Source organism: Diceros bicornis, chromosome 4, assembly GCF_020826845.1.
Source record: "Diceros bicornis minor isolate mBicDic1 chromosome 4, mDicBic1.mat.cur, whole genome shotgun sequence".
NCBI lineage: Eukaryota > Metazoa > Chordata > Mammalia > Perissodactyla > Rhinocerotidae > Diceros > Diceros bicornis.
The window spans coordinates 62,330,646-62,356,112 of NC_080743.1; the positions used below are offsets into that span (position 1 = coordinate 62,330,646).

Sequence of the window (25,467 nt, forward strand, 5' to 3'; positions counted from 1 at the left end):
AAAAAACTGACTCAGGAGTCTTATAATACATGTACCTAGCTGTTAAACAAAGGAAAGTACTGGCAGGAGGGAACCTTAGAGGATATCCCCCACCCCAGCTCCAAGGCCTGTCTCCTGTCTCCAATTAGTGTTGCCCACCACGGTTTTGTGAGATCCCGTCTCCAGCTTCCTAGCGCTCCATTCTTGAGCTCACTTTCTGTGCTCCAGAACCACATCTTTCTATCCCATTAATACAACAAACATCTCCTGTTACAGGCCTTTGCACATGCTGATCTCTCTATCTACAATGCCTGCCCTCTGCCCCCACCCCACCTGTTTAACTTCACCCATTCCTCAACTCCCAGCCCAAGCACGACTCCCTCAGGTAAGCCTTCTCCTGGTTTCTTTGGCATACACTCACAGAAAGCCAAAATCTTTTTTCAGAGCACCTCTCTCGGTTTATAATTCATCTATGTGATTGGTTCATTAACATTTATCTCTCTGTATGCTGTACAGGCTTTAAGGGAGAGAAGATGGGGCCCCTTTCTCTTGTATCTCAAACACCCAGGACAGAGCCTGAAACATGGCAAGAGCTCAGAAATCTCTGTTGGATGAACAGAGGCATTTGCAGAAGAGGAGAGAAAGATCTGGAGAGTGTTGGGAGTGCTAAAGATCTGTCTGCCTACTCTGAGGCATGCGCGGACCTTTTGTGGAACTCCTCTTCAACAAAGAGATGCATGGAAACCATGCTCACTCATGTCAACACATTCCCCACTCCACCCCACCCCACCCCTACTTCCCAAGCAGTCATACTGAACTGAGAAGGGGTGTGGTAGCCAGCTGGAGGGGAATGCCAGCTGGCCTCTGATAGAGGGGGCCCATGCTGCTGGAGGGGAGAGGGATACATCTTCCTTGGCCACGAGACTTTCAGTGCCAGTGCCAGCCACCCATGATCTGTCTCTGCTGAAGTGGGTCAACCACAAAAGTAGTCACAACCACCATGACTAGGCACTCGAGGAGAGAGGTGAGAACCCTCTCTGACTGACATGGGCTTGTCTTGGGTCTGGTAGCAATACTAACCTCTCTTCTGCACCACATGACCAAACTCCTTAATTTTTACGGGTTAAAGTAGAAGTCAAGGAGTGACCCATGGGTCTGAGATGCAGAAGACACAGCCCAGGTACCAGGGGGACTTATTCTTAGAGAGGACTGAATACAGTCCCTAATTCTAAGCAATGGGAAAAGCTTTTGGGGGAGGGACTCTTGGCTTAAGACTCCAGAGTCAAGTGCATGTGAGGGGGAGACAAGGGGACACCTGATAGATGCTTCTAGGAGGAAGAGTTAACAATGGGGTTGGGCATGGAGATTTTTCTCCTATAAAAATACTAATACCGGGGCTGGCGCAAGTGGTTAAGTGTGCGAGCTTCACTGTGGCGGCCGGGGTTTGCAGGTTGGGATCCCGGCGCGCACCGACGCACCGCTTGTCAAGCCATGCTGTGGCGGCATCCCATATAAAGTGGAGGAAGATGGACATGGATGTTAGCCCAGGGCCAGTCTTCTCAGCAAAAAAAAGAGGAGGATTGGTAACAGATGTTAGCTCAGGGCCAATCTTCCTCACACACACACAAAAATACTAATACCTTCCAGGCTAATGGTCAAATGCTCCTCAGGGTAACCCAAGCCTAATTGGATGTGAGTACAGATTTTCAAATCTCTGCCTTTTTAATTTAGATTTCATTTGAAAAGGGAGGTTCATTTGTTCCAAACTCAGAAAAGATTTAAAAAATGAAATGAAATTATCACTTTAGCATATGGTATTTTAAAAATTTCCAACCCACAAAGTTAGAGAATGGAGAAGACGAGAAAAAAGTACTTGGTGCTTCAAATCATTTTTTGAGAGGAAATACCCTTTATTCCCAGAATTAGGTGAAGAGGAGGGAGAATTTTACCTAGAATTCAGGGTAGTGAGCTGTTCCATGTCAAATATCTTCTGGAATTGATCTTCCAGTAGCCTCATTATAGAGTTTGAGATGCTGTGAGCGCTCAATAATTTCAATATCACTGAGTCAACACACAACCAATTTAAAAAGGAAAATTTAGGCTTTGTAATCAATTTTTAATTCTCCATGTGTTTGTTCCTTTCCTCTGTTAATCCAGAAATCAAGAGTCACTTATAATTTTAGTCTAGAAGATCCACAGAGAGAAGACATTCAATGTCAGGAGTCTGGACAAGGCAAAGAATAGTAGGATGGGTGTGAATTATAACGGAGGTGGTGGTAGAGAAGGAAAATGAGGCCTGGGCAGAGCATCTGGCATTGGGGGAATTGGATGCCTAAAACAGCTCTTCTTTCCCAGGCTCTTGGCTCTAAGACAGCTCCCAAGATGGCCCTGCGTCCTGGACCTCCAGGTCGTCACCTCAATGGAGTCTCTTCCAAGAACCATGGATCTTCATGCCAGCAGTGTTGCCTCCTTTCTTGAGTCCAGTTCTCTGTTCTTATTGCCTTTGCCTTTGATTACTTTCCAGACCAGGATGAGTGGAGTGACCACTGTTATTAGGAGTGCAAAGAAGAAGAGAACTTTTACTAGGTAAGCAGGAGCAGATATGGCAGTGATGAGGATACCCTTTTCCCATAAGAAAAGTTGTGGGGGAAGATATAGGTTTCTCAAGGAATTGAGATATGTGGTATAAGCAGACTTCCCACATGACCAAGAAGACACCAAGAGAATTGGGCTTGCTCTTTATGTCCTAGGCATGGGTGTGGAGCTGTGGTCACTCATCTATTGATCCTGTTGCTCACATTTTCCTTTGGATGTAACTGAGCAGGCAGAGAACTGTGCTCAGCAAATTGAACGACTGCTTCCAATGTAAACATAGTTCTGAGATATGGTTCAATTGGCAAAACTTCTAGGTTACGGGCAGGGCTTCTGAGGCTTTGTGATGCCATCTGAAGGTGAGGCTAGGGTCTGAATGGAAGGTTCCAGTCTAGAAACCTTTACCCTCTGAGTACCACCTCCCTTCATGTCTGGCTTCCAGATTGAAAAAGGAGTTCCCCAATTGCCTCTGAAGATGTTCCTTCAATCTTCTTTTATTTTTCTTACTTTTCATTTTGAAATAATTTTAGGTATTTAGGAAGTTGCAAAGACAATACAGAGAGGTCCCATGTACCCTTCACCTAGTGTCCTCCAATGGCCAATCTTGTGTAACTATAGTACAAAATCAAAACCAGTAAACAGACATTGGAACAAATGTGTGCATATAGTTCTATGGCATTTTATCATACCTGTAGATTCTTGTGAATCAAGATACAGAACGATTCCATCACCATGAAGATCTACTGGTGTCCACATTCCACCAGTTGGAGACAAGTGTAGAAAACTTACCTCCCATTAAGTCCCTTTACCCTCCTCCATTTATAATATAATTTCTTTAAATATTTCTTCTATATACATTGAAATTCACATTGAGACAATGTTATGCTTTTAGTTTAGGAAACACAGAGGAAAAGAAAAGTCTATTGTATTTACCCAATTTACTGTTGTTCAGCTTGGGTCATTTATATTGTTCTGACTTCAAGTTCACTGATTCTTTTCATTTGTCCTCTTCATTTTGCTGTTGAGTCCATCCTTTGAGTTTTTTATTTTGGTAATTTTATTTTTCAGTTCTAAAATTCCCATTTGGTTCTTTTTTTATATGTTCAATTTCTTCACTGAGTTTTTTTTTTATCTTTTTATTTGTTTCAAGTGTATTCACAATTGCTTGTTGAAGCATTTTTATGATTCTTTAAAATCTTTGTCAGATAATTCCAATATCTGCATCATCTTGGTGGTGGCATCTGTTGATTGTCTTTTTTTATTTAACTTTAGATTTTCCTGGTCCTTGGTATGATGTATGATTTTGATTGCGTGCTGGACATTTTGGGTGTTATGAGACTCTGGATCTTATTTAAAGCTTCTATTTTAGCAGGATTCCTCTGACATAGTACCAGTTGTAGGTGAGAGATGTTGCCTCACTAATGCCAGGCAGGGGTGAAGGTCCAGGTTCTTCACTCAGCCTTCTTTGTCAACCTTGGGTGGGGAGAGAGGTCACTCCTCACTGCTGAGTGGTTGTGGGATTTCAGACTCCCCAGGAGGCTCCTCTGACACTCTGGCAGGCAGGTGCCTTGTTACCTTTCAATGGGGAGCTCATGTCTCTGGGCAGAGATGAAAGTCCTTGCTCCCACTCAGTCTTTTCTGATACTATGCTGGTGAGGGTTGGAGAATGGAGAAGGGTACCTCATTATAGCTGGGCAAGGGAAGAGACCTAAGGTCCTCACTTGGTCTTTGCTTATAGCGGTGGGGGTGGGGCCATGAGTTTTTCCATGGTGCTTGGCTAGAGTAGGGCAGTTATTGTCTAAAAGTTTTCTGTCTTGCTGAATTGCCTTTTTCCTAGTCCTTTGGCTAGAGAAAGTAAGCAGGTTTTTCTTGAGACTTCATTTTGTCTCTGCCCATTGGCATTTCCAGATTGCTTCTCTAGCGCCCAGTCCAGGATATGTGAGACAAAAAGAAAACACAGGGACCTCACTGTCATGTCAATTCCTGGGTTCCAAGGTCCCTAGTCAGTTAGTCTTCTGCTTCTCACCTTTCAGAATCTTCTCATGTTGGTTTTATATAAAATGCCCAGGGTTTTTAGCTGTGCTTAGCAGGAGGAATAGGGAGAACTGAATTTACTCCAAGCGTGTATACTCCATCCTGGTCTGGAACCTCTTGATGCCATCCCAAGATTCAGGCAGGTGATGGCAGAAGGTGAGCTACAGGATTTGGAGTCCAAGGACTCAGGTTGTAGTCCAGCACTCACATTTTCCAGCACTCATGACCTTGGTTAGTTCACTTAATATCTCTGAGCCTCCATTTACTCAGCAGAAATACAATTACAGCGATAATACCAAATTTATAGGCTTCTATGAGACTGAAATGAGCTGATAAATGCATAACTTTTCAAACCATAAAATTCCATACAAATGTAAGTTATTTTAAATAAGAACTAGGATGGAAGGCAAGAGAAGAGGGGGTGACTGGAGAATATAAGGCAGTTCAGGTTTTCTCAAGTTGGTTATCCCAACTCTCCTATAAACTTGCGAAGATCTGTAAATGAATTACCCACCCCTCCTCCGAGATATCTATGTCAATTCCCTGGAACATGAGGACGTTACCTTATTGGGCAAAAGGTGTGATTAAGTTAAGGATCTTGAGAGGAGGAGCTTATCCTAGATTATCCCAGTGGGTCCTAAATACAGTTACATGTATCCTTCTAAGAGAGAGGAGGAGGGAATTTGAGAGAGACAAACACACAGAGGAGAAGGGGGTGTGAAGACAGAGCAGAGAGAGATGCAGCCACAAGCCGAGGGACCACCACAGCCACTGAAAGCTGGAAAAGGCAAGGACTGGATTTTCCCCGAGAGCCTCTGGAGGGAGCATGGTGTTGACAATACCTTGATTTCGGACTTCTGGCCTCCAGAACTGTGAGAGAATAAATTTTGTTATTTTAAACCACAAAGTTTGTGATCATCATCTAGTTAACACCTTTATCTAACAGATGAGGAAACTGACTCACGATAAAGGAAAGTGACCAAGTCACACAGTTATTGGCACAATAAGCAAAGGACCGGGATTCTGGTCTCACTCTCTTAGTTTACTGATACATGTTGTCTGGGTCTTTTTTTTTCAAACATCTTTATTGAGATATAATTCACATACCATACGATTCCTGCATTTAAAGTGTACAATTTCATGTTTTTCTCTGTGTTCACAGGGCTGTTCAAACATCATCACAATCTACTTTGAGATTATTTTCATCCCCCCTCAATAGAAACTCCGTACCCATTAGCATTCTCGTCTGTGTATTTTGTTGTTCCCTGTTTCAGGCATATTGATCTCATCTCTCAACCAGGCTGGGCTCCTCAATGCCTTATCTTCTGTACTCTTCTCCATTCCCTTTCTGCTGCTTCACTTGGGGCTGTGGTTTGATTGGTTACTCCTAACTCACATTAGAGGTATAGACGAGTCTCTGCTGGAGCCTGGAGCTGGTCGTTTCCTTTATGCTCCCACTTAGGTGGCTGACCTGTAGGAAATGGCCCAACAACTCATCATTCCCTGAACCAACTGTTGAAGATATCCAGATTTAACTGCCCTTGTTTTATTTCTTGAGAGGCAGGGCCCAGAAACTGAGTCACGCTGATGTGCCAGGCAGTTTGAGCTCCCCCTAGTATCTCCAGGGAAACTCCACTGACCCACCCACCACACTGTTGAGGAAAAGTTTACCATGGGCTGGGGCCAGCATCTCTGTATGACCCGGATGTCGGTGTCTGGAAGCCTAAAGAGAAAAACAGAAAGAGAACATGATATTAGGGGAACAGTTTCTCCACATTTCTGAGGTTTTCTTTCTTGGGGCAGAAACCCTACTACTAAAACTCCTGGCCTCTCTCCACTCTGGCTTTCACTCCCTCCCACTCCGCCCCCTGGGTCCCAAGAGCACACACTTGGATCTGTTCCTTTCTATAAGTTTTACAGGGGTACACCCCCATGAATGAGAGGCCTATGGTTTTCCATTGATAATTATGATGGGGTGGTAAGTCAATCACTCTGAACTTTCCTGTTAGGAAGCCCATTGTCGCTGCACACCTAAACCATATCTTCCCATATGGTCTTCATAAAGGTGAATTTTGCCATCTGCCTCATTTTTTGGGCCCCAGAATCGCATGAGCCATTTCTTATAATATATATATACATATACACACACAAACATATGTATACATGCTAATGGTTCTCTTTCTCTGGAGAAACATGACTACTACATGAGTCTTCTTACCTAGATGACAGTAACAGAGTCTCAAGAGCTTCCCAGCTTCCAGTGTCTCTCGCTCCCTATTTATGAAGAGCATTTTGTTTAAATTTTTTATGGAGAGCATTTAGTTTACATTTCTAATATGGAAGAGACAACATTAAAGTTTACTTCTGTTAAGACACTATCCTTGGTGCTTTGACATGTTATTTTATTTAAAACAAGAACTCTGAGACATAGTAATAGAAATAATTTATTGTATTATTTCTTAAGTACTCTACCTGTGTCAGCTGGCTTAATTTTCTCAGGCAACTGAGGCTCAGAGATTGAATAATTTGCTCAAGGTTATGCAGAAATATGTTCTAGAACCAGACATTTAACATTTAAATTCCAACCCAGTACTCTTTATTCCAATGCTCTCTTATTGTAGTGCTGTTCTCATATGTTTCAGAAACCTGGAGTATTCTTAATCTATCTTGCATCGATGCAAATTCATTCTTAAGAGCTTGTAACGCCCTCTACTGACACGTGCTTCATCTGTTCAGCCAGTGTTTACACTCAAGCGGGAAAACTTGACTCTCACATACCACCTTGCCCTCCCATGGCTCCCTTTTCTGCCTGTGAAGAATTCCTTCCACCTGCAACATCTCCCTTTCTGTTCTTTAAGCTCTCCTTTTAACCCTGCTAAAACAGGCCTTTCTGCAGGAAGTCTTCACTGTTGGAAGCTGCTACATTCTGATCACCCTAAATCAATATTCTCCCAGTTGTTTAAGTTTGTTCATTTGTTCTTTCATTAATTCATTTATTTATTCATCCCAAAACGTTTAGTGAGCATCTACTTTGCAAAAGAGACTGAGCCAGGACCTCTGGGAGAAACGTGATAAATCAAAGGCGAAATTTTGGGGAGCTCACATGATCACATATGGTGGGGTTGTCAGGCTGAAGTAGGGATGATACCATGGTCCTTCACTAGTATAGGCAGACTTGAAGGAATAAGGAAGAAAAACAAATATGTATTGAATGCTGCATTCAAAAAATGTTGCCAAGTGTGTGTATATTATCTCAATGTCCAAGGTCCATGATTTCCTCCCTCCAGCTGTGTTCTGGGCACATCCTTTTTGGCCTAAGGTTCTTGCTTTGTCTCTGTCACAGTCTCTCTCTCTCCCCTGTGTTTGTAATGTCTTTCTATTTTTTTTTTTTTTGATGGCTCTTTCTCCTCAGCATAGGAATGTTAATATTATTATTAGTAATAATATTTTGGGCACTTACTATGTACCAGGCAGATCCCATATGTGGTAGGCTGTGTAGTGGCTCCCCAAAGATGTCCTGTCCTAATCCCCAACGTATGAACATGTTATCTTACACATGGTAAAACGGATTTTGCAGATATGATTAAGTTAAGGATTTTGAAGTTGTGAAGTTATCCTGCATTATCTGGCTGGGCCAGATGTAATCACGAGTCCTTTTAAGAGTCAGACAGAAAGACAATGTGACAACAAAAGCAGAGAGAGAGGGAGAGAGAGATATTGGAAGATGCTACAATGCTGGCTTTGAAGATGGAGGAGGGGGCCACAAGCTAAAGAATATAGGCAGACTCTAGAAGCTAGAAAAGATGAAGAAACAGATTCTCCCCTAGAACCTCCAAAAAGAATGCATCCTTGCCAACCCATTTGAAGACCCTGATCTCTAGAAATGTAACACAATAAATTGTGTAATTTTAAGTCACTAAGTTTGTAGTAATTTGTTACAACAGCAATAGGAAACTAATACACCAATCTAAGTCTCTCTTATCTTTTAAAAAACAAAACCTCCCTCCATGCTTTTTCTCTCCTTTCTACCAAAGCCAAGTTTCTTGGAAAGTGCTGTCTCCATCTCCTCCCACACTTGCTCCTAAAAGCACTTCAATCTGGCATCCATCCCCACCACTCAATCAGTTTTCCCCAGGGTCAACAAAAACCTCTTCATCCCAAATATATGAGTACTTTTCAAATTTTACCTTGACGTATCAGAACTGACCAATTCCTCCTTCTTGAAACCCTTTTCTCCGCTTAGCTTTGGTGAGAGCACATCTGCACAATTTTCCTCCTACCTCAGTTCTCTTTCTTAGTCCCCTTGCATTCTGTTGCCCTTTTATATGTTTGGTGTTTTCTCAGAGTCCACCCTCAGTCTTTTCATCTTTGGAAATCTCCTCCAGGTTATCTCATCCATTCTCATGGTTTCAGTAACAATTTATAAGCCAATGGCTCCCCAATCTGTATCTTTACTCAGATCTCATTCCTTACTACAGACTCATAAATCAACTGCCCATTGTCTTGCCTAGTTGACTCTTCAACTGTACCATTAGCATCTCAAACCCTCTCATCATCCAAATTCTTCCTAATTATCGTCTCTGTCAAGTCCGCCTCTCCTCTATTCCAATATAAGAAACCTGGGAGTCATGCTAGACTGCTCTTTCTTCCTGACTCCTGCACTTACTCACTTTCAATGTACTGTCAGTTCCTCTTCTGAAATACCCCTCACATCCTTCCCTTCCTTCTTATCCCCATTGCTTCTACCTTAGATCAAACTTTCTTTTCCTGGTCCTTATCAGTACTTGCAATAGTTTACCAACTGGTCTTCTTACCTCTAGTAGTCTTATTCTCTTATAATCTGTCTTACTCAATGTTAACAGAATAATATACATAAATAAGTCAGACTACTTTACTCCTCAAAATCCATTGTTTGGGTTCCTTTAAGATAAAGTCCAAATGCCACCACATGGTATATAAAATCATCATTCATATTTTCCTTCCATACCTCCCTGCCTAGTCTCTTTTCCTATCACACTTTCCCATGCATCTTATACTCCTTTAGAAAAGACAACTTACATTGACCTCAAGAACCAGGTAGAAAAGTGGCGAAGGGCAGAGGCTTTGGACTCAGACTTCCTGATTTGAATCTTGGCTTCATCACTTACTAAGTGAATTGAGATCTTGTCCAGTATATTTACTTAAGCTCTTCATGCCTCAGTTTCTTCATATCTAAAATGAAATAGGTATCACAGTAACTATTTCAAAGGGTTGTTGTGAGCGTCAAATGAGGTAATACTTGTCGAGTTCTTAGAGTGCTGTCTGGGACAGGGTCAGTGCTCAGCAAAGATTTGCTTCTGTTATCCCGTGACCTCTGTGCCTGGTGTTTACTCTGCCTGCAATCCTGCATCTCTCTCCTCCCCCTTCCCTGCTTGGTCAACTTCTCCTTTAAAGCTAAGCTAGTGTTATTTTCCTTGGGAAGCTTCCCCTGACCTCCACCACCTCCAGGCCGTAAATGCATAACTCTATCATGGTTCTTAGCGCTGAAACTCTTTTTTCCCTCACTAGATTGTAACTTGAGAGCAGGAATTGTGTCTTTATTGTAGTATCACCAGAAACTAACATATAAATATTGTTCACTATATATTTGTTGGATGAACAAGTGAATATGATATTCTGAGTAAGTTCATGTTGTAGTTAATCCAGGAACTTGGTTCTTCAGACAAAAATGCTGCCCCATTTTAAAGGAGAGAACAGACAATTCAGGGCAGGGGGTATGGGGAAGATCTTAGGTCTGGAACTGCTTCCTGGGAACAATATCCTATTTCTTTCCAGGGCTCTGAAGGCCAAGAGGCATTTTTCCACAGGCCTGTGGCACAACCTGTCCTTTCTGCTCCATTGTGGGGGTGTGGAGAGGAAGGGTAAGGAGAGAAGGAAGGAATGGCTCTAGCTCTGAGAGCTCTACCTAGCGTCTGACATATGCTTACTTCAGGGAAACTGTTCTTCCTTCATCCTGGGGCGAAGGGCCCCAGCCTGACATACATTAAAGCTCCCTCAGCCCTTCTAGGGCAGTTAATAGTAGTTTGTTGAACAAATGAATGAAGAGACATCACATTCAGAAGCTGTAATGTATTAGGAAAAGTCATAATATTCCTTCTATTACAGTCAAATAGTGGAAAGGGAGCTCCTGCTGGACTGAGTCACACTTTTAATCAACTGGGAAAGGGATTCTGGGCTTGTCAGGAATGAAGCAAAAAGTTTAGTGTAATATCCCGTCCTTGGTTGTCTCACAGTTTCCTCTTTTGTGAACTTTGCAAATGCTTATAGGGTAGGTTGATCAAATAAAACTAACTTATAAAAGTGCACACAGAGTCTAGTAGAGCACTTTAGATGTTTCAAAGATGCTCTATGAACATAATCTGATGTGTGAAGCAGGAATAGAGCACAATAGTTCTCAGGGGGGTGGCGGCAGCAGGTACGGTGGCATCCCATCAGGACCCCAGGCTTTTTCAAATCACACAGACTCCTCCCCAGTGCCATATGAATCATTTGTTCATGTATTTAGCCAATAAATTCTGAGCATTTTCTGTGTACAATCTTTACTCATTTTGCACAAAGAGTACAAAAATGAGCACAACTGACACTGTCCCAGCCCTTGTGGCACTTAGTCTCATGGGGGAAGATAGACTATCAAGAGCCATTTGGAATATAATGTGGTAAGTGTTATGATAGGGGAGGCACAGGGAGCTGTGGAAGTGATAGATCAGTCTCCTGCCTTAGGCTTGGTGGTGTCAGGATCTCCTCCTGGTAGTGATGATATCTACACTGATACCTAAAAGATGAGGAGGAGTTAGTCAGAGAAAGAGGGGAAATAGAGAAGGTGTCAAGGTGTGTGAGAAGTATTCTGGGTAAAGGAGACAGCATCTGTGTTGCAGGATAAGTAGAACTCAGTTTATACCCTGGAATTGTTAGTTAGGACGCCAAACTGAGAGGTACCATCGAAAGGAGGCAAGTCTGTTCTGCTACCCCAGTCATGGTACCCCATCAGTACTCCAGTACCCCATCCTCTACCTCTGCAGGAAATAAATAAAAGATGGTGTGGCAGTGAAAAGAGAAAGGGGATTGATGGAGTTGTGATACGGTCACCAGCCAAGGGATAGAGTGCTGTGTGTTTTGTCGTCACTTCCCCAAAGTGAGGGGTTTCCAAGAAAGCCAATCATAGAAATTGGTGGGTTGGCAAGGAGAGACTGACATCTCAGTCCCTGGTTAGATATCTGCAGATGAACTTGCTGATCTGTTCCCGGTGATTCCTGGAGGAAAGAGAGAGGGTTGACAGGGAAAGAGCTGTCATTCCTGCAACAAGGATGGGTGTGTTTCCTGTAAGGCAAAGGAACAGTGTGGAAATCTTGCTGGTTCTCCTTCAAAGAAAACTGGTAGCCAGGGGAGCCTAGTTATACCACCAAGGATCTGAGGACTTGTGAGGAGCAGTTAAGCTGGAGCAGATTTCCCATCAAGGGATTGTGCAATGGGGAGAGCTCCCAGGAAACTAACCCATGTGCCCATAAAAGCTAGTATATAGGCACCTTCCAAATGGAAAGTGTCCATGACCAGTCAGCCTCAGCCTGAGAGGCAGGTAACCAACAGGTGATTGCAATTACATGCCCAGTTAGGTAAAAGGACTTTTTGCCCTTCCTCCCCAACTCCCCCCAATCCTTCCTCCAGGTCCCAACACAACAACTAGTTTACATTAGTGAAAAAAAGAGTTCTATTAAAGGACAGAATGCACCATTTCCCCAAACCATGTTCTAAGACTGAAGCCTAGCTCGCGCTGAGGGGAAGGAAGGAATGTAAAACTTGATGTGAGATTGAAGTTTTAAAGTGGACTACACTAGACTGCACTTGTAATAACTAAGTGAACAGAAAGCTCCAAAATCTGTCAGAGCCAGAAAGGGAGAAATGAATATGGTGGAAGGCACTGGTTACAACCTGGTTTCACCTCAAGATTGTGTTCAGCAGAGTTCAGACTGTTTATTAAATTTTTTCTATCCATAAAAAGCCCTTGAAGTAAGAGGCAGCCTGGTGTGTTGAAGGAACTAATAATATCTGAAGATGATTGGAACACAGAGTGAGAGAAGGTTGGAGAAGTAGGAAGAAGCCAGGTGATGAAAACGTTAAGGTGTTTTTACTTTATTCCAGGGCAAAGGGAAGGCATGGCATTTTTAATGATCACATTTGCATTTTAGAATGATCCAATAGGGGGTGAGGTGGGGACTGGAGACAGGGAAATCATTTAAGCAAGAGATGATGGTGATCTGTGAATGGCAGCAGGGACGGAGAAAGGTGGTCAGATGGGAAGATATTTAGGTAAAGAGTTATCAGGAATTGCTGACAGAGGGAAAAGCCAATGCAGCTTCTCTTTCCCTGCCTCTCCTGTAAGTGAGGATAAGTGAGGCCATCATGTTACACCAAATGGCCCCAGCCCCTTCTCCTTGTGACTATTTGCTGCTCTGCACGTACTCCAAGAAATTCACATGCTCTCCTGATTTTTGGCCTCTGCTTACGTATATACTCCCCAATAGCTTGACAAATTAAAAACTTTGTGCTATGAGTTTCTCTCCAGGAACAGGCTGACCATAGGCGGGAAACACACCTATGAGGTATCCACCACAGCTGACAGAAGAATGGAACAACGTGATGCCTGGAGCCCGTCATGCCTGGAGACCAACATCCCTGGACCCCCTCCTTACTGCCCATTTTCCCTATATAACTGCCTCAAGATTCTGTAATCTTTGAAGATGGGTCTTGGAGACATTAGTCACCTGTCTTCCAATTTGCTGGCAAATCTAATGAAACTTTGTTTCCATCTCTAACTCATTGTGATTAATTGGCTTAGATTGCCGCGAGCATAGTGAGCCATTGCTTGGTATCACTTCCAGCTGACCCCAGCAATGCTGTCCTGTTTTCAGTTTCTGCTCCCACTTCATTCCATGCCAGACCTACGCCCAGCGCACCTTTTTGGTTCTCTGGGGCATTGTGCTCAGGGAGGCGGGTTGGCCTGGAATGTGCTCCTCACTGTGGGCACCACCGGTACCGTTTCCACAGTCCCCCCAGCAGCGTGAGGAGGCAGGCTGCACCTCAAGCAGCATCCTAGTTTCACAGATGAGGCCGAGGTCCCGACGTTTAAGTGACTTTTCCATTGTACCACAGCTGGTTTGTTACAAAGTATGAATTTCAACTCCAGTTTTAGGGCTCTCTTATTAACACTTCATTGCTGCATCCCACAGCTAATCAACAGAAAGAAAATGATGAAAAAAAAGGACACCATTAACCAAAACGCAGTGCCTTACGCATAGCAATGGAAACAACCAGAGCTCCACGACCAGCTGTCAGGTCTTCCTCAAAGCGGGCAATGATCTTAAGCCCAGGCCAGTCCCGGAGAAGGAGGAAAAGTGCGCATGCTTCAAACCGAGGCCCTACCCGGAATAGGTGGGGCAGTGCGCATGTGCTGAAGTGCCGAGACCCGTTTTGGAACAGGTGGGGAAGGGGCCTAAAAGGAGTGGATTGGCTCTGTCAATCCGCCTATGCTGCCCACGTTCCGTTAGTATAACCTATACCATGGAAGATCGCTTCCTTAGACCTAGAACCGATGCCTTGCGGTCTCGCTGTAAGCACCGCGCTTTTGGAGCCCCCGAAGGTCAAACTGAACGAGTCACGGAACCAGAAGCGCCCAGTTCTCCCGGGGTTTTCCGGGGCAGAGGAAATTGGGGAAGCCCATTGGCTAGTGGGGATCGGAAGGGGCCAGGTCACTCGCCCTGCGCGAGGGGCACTATGGGTGTTGTAGTTTAGGGTACCGCCGTCCAGTCTTATGGAGAGAAATCCTTGAGACCAGTGGGCTGAGATGGCACAGAGAAGTTGCTTGCACCAGGAGACTTGGGTGTGGAGTGGTTGCGTCGGTCGAACTTTGTTCTGCCATTTCTCTTTCGAGTGAGACCTCGCCCTTTCTCTCTCGCCTTCAAGGGCCTTCAGTTCCTCCCATACCTTAGGCTTCACTCTTTATAAGCCCTCGTCCCCTCCTCCTTATCCTCGTTGCTTAGGCGTTAGTTCAGACTTTCATTTCCGGGTCCTTATCAGTTCTTGCAATAGTTTACCAATTGGTTTTCTTACCTCCAGTAGTCTTATTCCTTCATGATCTGTGCTATTCAATGTTAATAGAGTAATATACACAAATAAGTCTGACCACTTTCAAAATCCATCATCTGGGTCCCTGTTACCTTTAAGATAAAGTCCAAATGCCACCACGTGGCATATAAACTCTTCATTCATCTTGTTCTTCCATACTTCCCTGCCTATTCTCTTTTCCTATCACGCTTTCTCATGCATCTTATATTCTTTTACAAAAGACCGATTTCAAGAACCAGGTAGCCAAGTGGGGAAGGGCAGAGGCTCTGGACTCAAACTTCTTGGTTTCAGTCTTGGCTTCATCACTTAGTAAATAAACTGTAATCTTGTTGGGTATATTTGCTTAAGCTCTCCATGCTCAGTTTCTTTGTCTATAAAATAGGGCTTATCACAGTACCTATTTCAAAGGGTTGTTGTGAGAGTCAAATGAGGTAATACTTGTCGAGTTCTTAGAGTGGTGTCCAGCACAGGGTCAGTGCTCAGCAAGGGTTTGCTTCTGTTATCTCCTGACCTCTGTGCCTGGTGTTTAGTCTGCCTGCAATCCTGAGTCTCCTCCCCTGCCCTTTCCCTGCTTGGTCAACTTCTCCTTTAAGGCGAAGCTAGTGTTATTTTCTTTGGGAAGCTTCCCCTGACTTCTACCACCTCCAGGCCATAAATGCATAAATCTGTCATAGTTCTTAGTGCTGAGACTGTTTTTCCCATCACTAGATTGTAACTTGAGAGCAGGAATTGTGGTTTTATTGTATTATCACCAGAAACTAGCATATAAATGTTGCTCTATATATATTTGTTGGATGAACAAGTGAATGTGATTTTCTGCGTAAGTTTATGTTTTAGTTAATCAAGGAACTTGGAGCTGGCTTGTAGAATGAAAGAATTTTTTTTTTTTTAACATTTACAGAGCATCTATTATGTGTAAGCTAGTTTGTGTATAGTGTATAGCGTGACGCCTATAGAGATAAGATGTAGTCCTTAACTTTGAACAATCCACAGTCTAGAAAAAACTATAGAATGGTCTACTTAAGGATATTTAATGCAATTGTAGCTAAGTAAAAGTACCTAAGTCTGAAGAGAGAGGGTCAACTCTTGTGTATTTGGGATGTAGAATAATTTTTCCCACTTGACATACTTTTCAGCTGGCCTCTTTGCTAGTCTCTCAGCTCTGGGACCACCTTCCCATGATGTTCTTGTGCAGAAGGATGAGCCTAACCAGGCAAGTAAGACACAAAAGAAACAAAGAAGCCTTCCTGTGGATTATCTCTGCTATTCTCTCTAGTGACACCAGTAGTTAAAGTGTACCACTAAAACTTATTTTTGTCCATTCTGCAGATTGTGAAGGGTGAATATAATTCACTCACTTACTTACTCATGCTCACTTATGTATGTGATATGGATTTTTTCTGTTGATTTGATTATGTTTCTCTGTTCTTCCCTGAATCTGGCAAAAGTACTTTCCAGAGGCTCGACTAGCACACTGACTTGAGCCACAAAGTTAAAGAGCCAGCTGAGAAGATGAAGCCAGCCTCCTAGGTCTTCAGTGGGGCTTTCTTGTTCTTAAGGTGGGAGATCATTCTCTTTGGGGCTGGGAATCCTTCCTAACCTCAGAAATCTTAGTTCTAAGACCCTCTGTCAGAATCTCAGGCATTCTGTTACCTGGAAGTGGCTAATTCTGTGAGCACCCAAATTATACACTCTATGATTATTGGCTGTAGCTTCAGCTGTGTTCCTAGAGACAAAACCTGATTGTTCTGCCTGGTGAGCTCCAGAGCTGGGCCAGAACAGCTACTGCAGACACAAATGGGGAAGAAGCAGTGGCGCTGCTCAGGAATCTCTACAAGCAGCAGAGCAGGCTCAGGCAATGGCTAAGACATAAAAGCCCTTCCCATCATGTATCTTCGTGTCTACTGGCAACAGGCCCTGAATTAGTTGTCTATCATGCTGTCTCTCTCCTGCCTTTTTGCAGCCACACTCATTAAAAGTCAAGATTCTTAAGCTCTACTTTCCCTTCCATCTTCTGCCCATGGTAATCAGGCTCACAGCCCTGTCATTAAAAAAAAAAACTGCTCCAATAAAGTTTACATCTAATTAAATCTAATTTGCCAAATTCAGTGGACTCTTCAGCTCATCTTACTAGGGACTTACATCTTACTTACTTCTTGCAGGATTTCTCAGTGTTCACTACCTAGTAAGTAAACTGTGGTCTTGTTCAATATATTTATTTCAGCTCTCCATGCCTCAGTTTCTTCATCTATAAAATAGGGTTTATCATAGTACCTATTTCGGAGGGTTCTTGTGAGAGTCAAATGAGGTAATACTTGTCGAGTTCTTAGAGTTCCTTCACCAGTTCATTTATTAGTTCTTGGTTCTCCTCCTTTGACTCTCACCGTTTCCTCTTGGGCCACTTTGGATATTGCCAGTCCATCAAGTGTTTATGTTTTTCAGGATTCTGTCCTTAATCTTCTCACTGTACACACTCTTTCTGGGTAAACTTTCCCCTCCCTTGCCATTTATTAATTACTGATTTCCAAACCTACACCCTCTGCCCTGATATCTCCCCTTGGCTCCTGTTGATTCAGGATAAATTCTTTTAGGTTTCTACCTTAATTCTGACCTACGCTGTGTCTCATCTAAATTACTGCTTTTACTTCTCTCTCTGGTCTCCTTGCCTCCAGTCTCAACCCCTTCCAAGGCATCCGGTTCACTATCACCAGAGTAATTGTCACTAACCACAGATGCGACCGTGTCTCCTACTTAAAACCCCTCAGTTGGTAACTCCTTAGTTGGCATTCTAGGCACCCCCGTTTCCCCTCCCCCACTCTGACTCCTGTTTACCTCAACATTTTATCTTGCATAATACCCTTCCTCACTTGATAGTCCAGAAATGTGAAATTTGCAATTCCCTGACTATATTGTTTTATTTTTCTGAGTGTTGTTCTCTTTGCCCAGAATGCTCTTTCCCTTAATCCTTGCCTTTCTACAGTTGCTGGTCTTTCCCAGCCCCGCTGGAGGAATATATCTTCCAAGAAGCTTTAACTGCCCTCCTCTCTTCCCCATGATAGATGAGTTTCCTCCCCTATGTTCTATCAAAACAAAAACACATTACTGTGTTTAATAATCTCTTTCTAGCTACTAGATTTAGGTCCTTTGAAGGTGGTCCTGTGAAGGGCTATCTTCATGGTATTTAAGAGTACAGGCCCTGGACTCAGTCAGGCCCAGGTTTGAATTCCAGCTCTGCCACTTGTTCGCTGGAAGTCTTTGGACCAGTCACATAACTCATTGGGCCTGTTTCCTCTTCAGTTAAATGGTCATAATTTTATTCATTTTTGTGTCCCCAGCTTCTGGCAGCAGGCTTAATGCACTCAACTTGGTTTTCTTTTTGTAGATTTTTCCACATTCCTTGCTCCTTTACTGTTCATACAGGTCCAGGACTGCTGACTCTTGGTTGTAACAGCAGTAGGCCTGACGTGAGTGAGTGATGTGTAAGTGTATCTGTCTGTATTTGAGACAGAGAGAGCGAGAATGAATGTATGAGTAGGTTATATCCCAAGCTCAGTCTTGCTCCATTTGATTGTTACAAGTGGATGATGTGTGTCTAATTAGGGTCCTAAGTTAGGGTTGGTGGTGGCAGTGGGAATGAAGAGCAGGTTATGCCAAGCAAAATAAGACTGGAAAAGATAAAAACTTTCAAAATATTTATACTTGCTTTTAAACACTTCCAGCTTAAAACCCACAAAAACAAGTGAATTTGAATATGATTTATTAAATTGACATCTTAAACCTAAGGTGGTTTTATTTTGATTCATAGTATGTAAACTTTAACTTTAGTCATTTACTTTTGTTTCAAACAAAACCATGAGAGTAAGAGATTTCAGAAGTCTAAGAGGTGGTGTCTTTGATTTTTCTGGTAGACTGACTTTAGAGAATGGGTTAATAATATGGTAAGTTCTCATTTCAGCCTAGTTTTCAAAAAACGGTTGGTTGTATTTCAGAGAACTTCCAGAATCTGCATATTATGTCCTTCAACGCATGAAATATGCAATAAAGCAAGTACTGTGCTCCCCTCCAAAAAAAAGATGTGGATAATGATAGCTGAAAGTTAACAGTTGAAAGTGGGCAGTGATAATGGACAATTGAAAGTTGACCATACCTCATTTTGGTTTTCTTCCTTTGTTTTGAATTCTTCAGAAGAAAAATGTTGGATTCTCATAATAATAACCTATATTTGAGGCATGTTATTCCTTATTTTTTTTACTCAGGTATGTCTGGTTAGCAGAATACTTCCAGGGTATTAGAGCATACTGAAATATTACAGGAAAGGACAGTAAATGCTCTACAGCATCCAAACTGGAAAAAGCTCAGCAACAGGAAGACAGTGAAAGATAAAGAAGCATCTCACCAAGAAAAGTGCCATGGATTTTGCCTAAGATGTGATTGTCCCTAAGAAGTATCCCCAGGGGAATGGTTCTGTGTATGCAATGAGTTTGGGAAGAGCTTCAGTTGGCATGCTGTCTTTTTTCAGCCTTAAGAGAATCCACTTGAAGGAGAAATTCTATATATATGTCCAATGTGGCAAAGCTTCTTTCAGAGCTTTCATTTCATCTAGCACCAGAGTTCTCGTTAGTGAAAAAGCCTATAAGTGTACAGAGTTTGAGAAAAAGTTTGGTCACAACTCCACCCTCACTCAGCACTGAAGAAACCTATACATGCAATGACAGGGACAGTTTTCTTTTGATTCTCAGATCTCCGTGTATATCGGAGAACACACATTTTTCTGCCATCTTTTAGGGAGAAGGCCACCTGACAGAAACATCCAAGAAAATATGGAGGAGAGAAAATACTTTCTTAGGCCATCAAGAAGGATAATTGTGCATGCTCTGTGGATGTCGGCTAATTTACCAGGAAAGAAAAATGGGGCCAATTTGAACCATGGACTCTAGGTGGCAGTTGTGTTTGAGCTGAAGAAGTTGGTCAGCCATGAATATCCCTCTGTCAGTATCTCCTCCTCACCTCCCTTTACCAGTTTTTCACTCAACCTCCAATACTTGGCCCAAACATCACCCTCTCAATTTCTGTCATCCTTCCAGCTATATTAATTCTGATAGGTCTTCCCTGATAGATGTAGGTGCCCTGGGTCCAGGCACACCAAAGACCATTCCTTGTTCACCTGCCCAGTTCTTTGCAAAACCTGTTCTCTAACATGGCCTCTAGTTTTGCCAATCTTTCCTTACCCTTTTCACAATCATGTCTAAAAAACTCCTCTGGGATTCAGGAGCTAGAATTTAGATTCTTTATCACTAAATATAAATAGTTCTCCTCTATGCATTTCATTTTCACTTGAACAATGAAAGGATTGACTTAGCTAAATGCTGAAGTCACCCATAGCTCTTTTGGTAACTGGGGTTAAGTGGTGCTGCCCTCTTCATATGGGGAATTCCCTGTAATTACACACTGTATTCTCCCAGGTGACTCATAAACTGTATTTGAGGAAAATATTTTCGGGAAAAAAACTATAATGGGAGGGGAGCAAGAAAGGGAAGAACAATTTTACTCAAAAGGGGAAGTGGGACCTCCTGAGTTAGTTTTATTTTAAAGGGTCTTAAAAAGTCTAACCTAAATTTTTCCTGTTGCAAAGGGCTTCGTTTTATCCTCTTTCTTCTTCTAGAGCCAAGGATTCTTTCTAGGCCCCTGAAAGGTTTCCCTGAATGACATGTCCATTTCAAACATAAGTACATGCAGAGAACTCTGATAAGGTGCAAGAATAGGATTAGGATTGTCATGAGCAAGCCGTGGCAGAGGGAAGTGTGTGTGTGTGTGTGTGTGTGTGTGTGTTTGGAGAGAGGTGTAGAAGGTCAAGAGTCTGAAATAAATTTAGCTCCTCCTTTTTTTCTGATCAAAATGACTATCAGGGGGAATTTTGTTCCATGTACAGGAGTCCAGAGAGAACAGGAATGAGGGAAGGTGAGGGAGAAGTCAAAGGGACCCCAAGGAGGCCCACTTCACCTAGAATATGTACTTCCTGTAGCTAGGGAGCATTCCTGGAATGTGCAAAGTTGCCTCTTAGGAAAGTGGTCCTGACTAGTCTCCTCCCATTTTAGGCACTTTGACTACAACTTAGATTCTGAATCAAAATAACTTGTCCAGAGTCTCACTGCTGTAAGTGAGAGAGCAGATTAAAGAAGCAAAGCCTGTCTGATAAAATGATTGCTCTTTCCCTTACTCTCTGTTGGCAAAGGCAGTTTGGTGGTGGTGGTGGGGCGGGGTGGCGTCCATTGATATTTCTGGTACATTCCTTGAATTCCTCATTAATAGGGGAGGGTTGTTGGGATGCAGATGTGAACATGGACATGGGGGAGGCACCTGCTGAGTGAGGACATCTTGTGCTGCTTCTCGTGTCCTCCCCGCCTTATGCTGTGACCCTTGATCACGCAGACACACCCAGTGGTGACATACTCAGGCTGCAGCACCTTGACTGCATGCAGAGACACCGAGGCAAGGGAGGTACATTTGGGGCAGAGTAGGAAACCATCTTATTCCTTAGGTGTCTTAGGGGACTCTGCTGCTTTTTCTCAAATACTCCATTTTTTTTGTCTGGTCATGTGTGTGTCTGGGGTGGGTGGCTGGTGCTTAAAGAGGAAGAGACACAGTATTCTGGGATCTATGACTTCATCTGCTACTTGGTGCAGGCAGACCTACCCAGGAAATCCTCCCCCTCTTCTCTGTTTGTTGAATCTCTATTTCTGTCTTCAGAAATCTTGGGCCATCTCCTCTTCCCACTAGGAGGCCTTTGCAGACCATCTCCTGAAGAAGCTTAAAGAGAATCAGCAAACTGCTTGGCTTCTTTCATTTGGTTCTCGGGATAGCAAAACCCACAGGAAACCCACTCTTTCTCTTCTCTTCACAGATATGGGGAACACACTACTTCCTGTGCTCTATTAGGCTTGGCTGTGTGGTTATAAACTGAAGTTTAGAATTGAAGTTTTTTTCCTCCTTTTCCTCCCGATATATGTATATTGTATACATTTCAGAAAAATGATAAATGTGAAACAAAACAAAAAAATCACCTGTTTCTATCTTTACTCAGAGAAAACACAACATTTTAGAACTTAACGTTTTAGAAATTTCCCTTCCAATAGTTTTATCTGCACATGAATGAAAACTTAAAAATAACATCTGCACCTATTTTTAATAAAATATTTTTTAACTGTAAACTGAAAAAGTTTAAACAAGGCTGTGAATGAGGTACCAAAGTGTTTGTACTAGTTGGCAAATGAGCTTTTTTGTGCTTTTTTTCCTCCTCTAGATTCTTAGAAAATGCCAAGTGGGACTGATAAAACAGAACAGGGTTGCCAAAACTGTGAGACTATAGTATAGTAGAGTAGGAGAGCTTAAGTTGAGCATAATTGCCTTGAAGCAGCATTTTGCCCATGGTTAGGGTTTCTGTGCCTCTCATTGCATGGTTTATGGGAGGCCCACAGTGGCTAGAGGTCAGGCACAGAGTGGCCAACAGCAGTCAAGGAAGCAAGCAATATGTTACTGCCTCAGGCCTGAAGGTAGAGTGAGGCTATATGCATAGGATTAATCCCAAATTTATAGTTTAGAATGGGTCTAGAACAGCACTGTCAATAAAAATATAATGGAAGTCACGTATGTAATTGAAAATTTTCTAGTAGTCATGTTGAAAAAGTAAAAAGAACTAAAAAGAACAATTAATTTTAATAATATATTTAACATAATATATCCTAAACATGAACATTTCAGCATGCAATTAATATTTTAAAATTATTAAGGAGATATTTTACATTTCATATGTTTAAGTTTTTGAAAACTGGTATTTTAGACTTAACAACACATCTGAATTCAGTTAGCCATATTTCACATGCTCAGTAGCCTCACGTGGATAATGGCTACCATACTGGATAGTGCAGATCTAAAGAAATTTGGAGTTTTGCAGTGGGAAAAGGGACAGTGTAAGTGGTTTGGGACTAAGTTTGTGAATAATGGGAAGGTACTGAAGGCCTGTTTTAATGTGCTGTTAAACTATGAGGCATGAGTTGGCTTTATGACTTAAAAAGGGGTCTAAGTACAGGGATAGACAATTTGAGGCAGTGTTGATGGTAGGCACAAACTGAGTGGCTTAAAACACCCAAATTTATCAACTTACAGTTCTGGAGATCAGAAGTCTGAAATGAGTCTCACTGGGGGAAAATCAAGCTGTCAGCAGGGCTATGTTCCTTCTGGAGGCTCTAGCGGAGACTTGCCTTTTCCAGCTTCTAGAGACTGTCTGCATGCCTTAGCTCATGACTGCTCTGTTCATCTCTGAAGCCAACAATGTTGGGCTGAATTCTTGTGCTGCCATCTCTCTGGCTTTTCTCAGCTTCCCTCTTACTTTTAAGCATCCTTGTGGTTACATTGGGCCCATCTAGATAATCCAGGATAATTTCCTTGTTTTAAGGTCAGGTGATTAGCAACCATAATCTTATCTGCAACCTTAATTTCCCTTTGCCTGTAACCTAATATGATTACAAATTTTTGAGATTAGGACACGGCTATCTTTGGAGGGGCATTGGCTAGGTCTTGAAGTAAACTTAAGTCTCCCAAATTTCTGTAAGCACTTACCCCGTAACTATGAGTTTCATGCATCCAATAATATATTATAATACAATGCATACATGTGGTTTTTCTCACACCAACCAAGCATATGGTGTCTTTTCCAACACCACATCTCCAACTCTCCGATACCAACGGGGTATCCTACAATTCAATTCAATTCTGACACTCATTACCTGGAATTAGTGTTGGCCTCCACAGGCTTAAGGGCTCAGTCTCACAAAAGTACGCTCACTTCAGATGCCAGTTGCAAGTATCAGGTCTCCAGGTCACTTCACACTTCTTTCTGACTTGGCTACAGTCAGAGGTTCCCACAGTCTCCTCTCCTTTCAGGTTTGATAATTTGCTAGAATGATTTGCAGAACTCAGGAAAATGCTATATTTACTATTACAGTTTATCATAAAGGACACAGATGAGCAGTTATATGAGGAGGTACATAGGGTGAAGTCTGGAAGGGTGCCGAGTGCAGAAGCCTCTGTCCCCATGGATTTGGGATGTGCCACCCTCCTGGCATGTGGATGTGTTTGCAAACTTGCAAACTCCCAGAACTCTGTGATTTAGGGGGCTTTATGGAGGCTTACTAACATAGATGCGATTGATTAAATCAAAGGCCATTGGTGACTAACTTAATCTCCAGCCCTTCTCTCCTCCGCAGAGGTTAGGGAGTGGGGCTGAAAGTTCTAAGCTTCTAATCGAGGGTTGGTCTTTCTGGCAGCCAGCCTCCATATTAAAGCTATCTAGGAGTCTGTCAAGGGCCACCTAGTTAGAACAAAATACTCTACTATCACAGTGTCACTCAGGGAATCCCAAGGGTTTTAGGAGCTCTGTGCCAGTACCTGGGGACAAAGACCAAACATCTCTCCTACTATGCCACAGGATATAAAAATAAAGTAGCTGTTATTCATTAGTGTTTAATTTGTATCCGACTTCATACTAAGAACTTTATATATATCATCTTTTAAAATATTCACAGAAATCCTATGAAATAGATATTAATACTTCCATTTTACCTAGATATTAATACTTCCATTTTAAATGGGGAAACTGAGACCCAATAAAAGTAACTAAATTTTCTCAGTTACACAGCTAGTATTGTTTATGTTTTTGTCAAAAAGCCAAAAAGTTAATGACCAATTTAAATAGGAGGAGGTCGATCTATTTATCTTTATAAATCAAAATTTAAAAAATTGACCCCTATGGGAACTTATACAAAAGTCACCAAATTGAAAGTGCCTGCATATTCAACTTGGCATTTTGTATCCTGATCACCACCCAGGCCCCCACCCTCACCCCAATTGTTGTTCGTTATGCTGTTGTCAAACATTAACTATGACTGTCATGACATACTATGAAATGAATACCATACATGTTGTCTTATCCATTTTAACCATATATTTAGTTACTTAAATTGAAATCCTTACTTTTCAACATTTACTTTTTTATTTTTTTTTAATTTTTATTTGTTTTTTTCCCCCAAAGCCCCAGTAGATAGTTGTAGGTCATAGCTGCACATCCTTCTAGTTGCTGTATGTGGGACATGGCCGGAGAAGCAGTGCGTCGGTGCGCGCCTGGGATCCGAACCCGGGCCGCCAGTAGCGGAGCACGCGCACTCAACTGCTAAGCCACGGGGCCAGCCCAGCATTTACTTTTATTTACAGCTGATCTAGGAAAAAAATCTCATATTTCATTCAATAAGTTTATTAGACAAATATTTTATTGACTGCACGAGACATGCTTTGTAATGTTCTAGATGCTGGGTGAACAACAGTGAATACAACAAAGTCCCTGACCTCAAGTTGCTTACATTCTCATGTGGAGTGACAGACAGTGAACAACTGAGCAAGTAAATATATAATATGATATTAGGTAATTATAGATATTATGGAGAAAAATAAAGCAGTGTAGGGAGGCAGACAGTGGCAGGGAGGAGAGGGCATCCCCTGTAATGTGGTCAGGAAAGTCTCACAGACAAGATGATGTTGGAGAGAGTTCGGAAGGAGGGGAGGCAGTGAGCCATGCTGATATCTGGGAAGTGAGCATTCCAAGCAGAGGGAAGCACAGTGTAAAGGTCCTCAGGTGAGAACTCAATTGGTGGT

General features: G+C 42.4%; 1 long non-coding RNA gene across 1 annotated transcript; it reads right to left on the bottom strand.

The window, feature by feature from the left end:
* Positions 1 to 5,818: 5,818 nt before the first annotated feature.
* LOC131404618 (uncharacterized) lies at positions 5,819 to 9,810 on the bottom strand. The gene is made up of 4 exons (XR_009219815.1): positions 9,664 to 9,810; positions 6,824 to 6,879; positions 6,277 to 6,328; positions 5,819 to 6,076 (listed from the first exon to the last, which is right to left on the bottom strand). It is a non-coding gene; the product is annotated as an uncharacterized LOC131404618 (long non-coding RNA).
* Between the last annotated feature and the right edge of the window lie 15,657 nt (positions 9,811 to 25,467).